The sequence below is a fragment of the Gossypium raimondii genome, chromosome 6, assembly GCF_025698545.1.
Source record: "Gossypium raimondii isolate GPD5lz chromosome 6, ASM2569854v1, whole genome shotgun sequence".
Taxonomy (NCBI): Eukaryota; Viridiplantae; Streptophyta; class Magnoliopsida; order Malvales; family Malvaceae; genus Gossypium; species Gossypium raimondii.
The window spans coordinates 4,327,915-4,329,413 of record NC_068570.1 but is presented as its reverse complement, the minus strand read 5'-3'; positions in this window follow the sequence as shown (position 1 = coordinate 4,329,413).

Genomic DNA, 1,499 nt, shown 5'->3' with positions numbered 1-1,499 from the left:
GGAGCAAGGTCGACCCTTCGGCATGCGACTCAATTCTCTATCCGGTAACAGCTTAAAAGGAGCAAGAGATACGGGCGGCCACCTATGTTCATCTGGTACTGGTGGGAAAACGTGTCTCCATACGTGGTACATGTTTTCTAATTTGTACACTTCGTCCACATAACTCAGCGGATCCAGACGGAGTTTCTGACAGGCTGCAATAACATGAGCGCATGGATAACGAAGTGCGTCGAACTTCCCACAGTCACAAGTCCTGTTTCGCAAGTGTACACGATATTGTCCGCCAACAACACCTTGGTGCGGTTTGTCAAACTCCGTCACGCGAAACCATAAATTGTCTCGATCGTGACACACTGCGTGCATGGTGTTTGCCCTCGCGTTCGCCTTGTTAATTTCTTGAACTACCTTACTGCACCATACATGCCCACCCTGCATTTGGCCTGCATAAGTTGCCACTCGCTTTGGAAATAGCATCGCCAAACGGAAATATGTCTCTCGTACAACCGCTATTGTTGGTAGATGGCGCGTTCCTTTAAGAACAAAATTTATGCATTCTGCTAGGTTCGACGGCATATGGTCATATCGTAGGCCTCCGTCGTATGCTTGTGCTCACTGTTCGAAACGTATGTTGCAAAGGTAGTCTGCCCCTTCTCCGTTTTGGGATCGTAAGATTGCCAACATCTCGTGAAAACGATTTTTATTCATTTTATACCCTACCAATATAAGAACATAGCGAATATTTTATACCACTTCTACCAATAAAACTAATTCAAAATGACAAACGAAATAATACAGTTATATAGTAAATACCTATGTTGGTCACTTGTCGTCGTTCGATCTTAGATGGATATTGCCTGTAGTAGTTCGAAGCAACGTGTCTCAGGCAATATCTATGGTGTGTACGCTGCCACAGGCTTCCCTCTCGATCAAATACAGTTAGTATACCGGCGCCCCAGTCTGAAATAACACAGATATCAGGTTGGCGGCACACATGCCTCCTTCATCTAGAGAGAAAGAAATCCCAGTCATCAGACGACTCCCCCGGTGTTATTGCAAATGCAATTGGAAGAATTCTCCCACCGCCGTCCTGTGCCACTGCAACCAATAGCCGATGAGTGTACCTACCGAACATGAAGGTACCGTCAATTTGTACCAACGACTTGCAGTATGAAAATGTATCTTGGCAGCTTAAAGGTCCAAAATAGGCGTTTGAACACTTCGCATCCACGTAGCAATCGGCCGTTGTAGTACGCATGTTCCGTTTCAAGGTCTGTGATGGCACCTGGGACGTATCTCTCTAGCACCTGACACCATTGCCATATTTCATTATATGAGGCGTCCCACCCACTATGCATCTTCTCCAATGCCTTTTGCTTATCTATCCAAGCCTTACGGTAAGAGGGCGTGTACCCCATTTGGCTACGGATATTGGCAATTATCACCGGCACTGAAGTCCTAGGATCTGCTTTTATCGTGGGTAGTATCAAGCTAGCCAACAT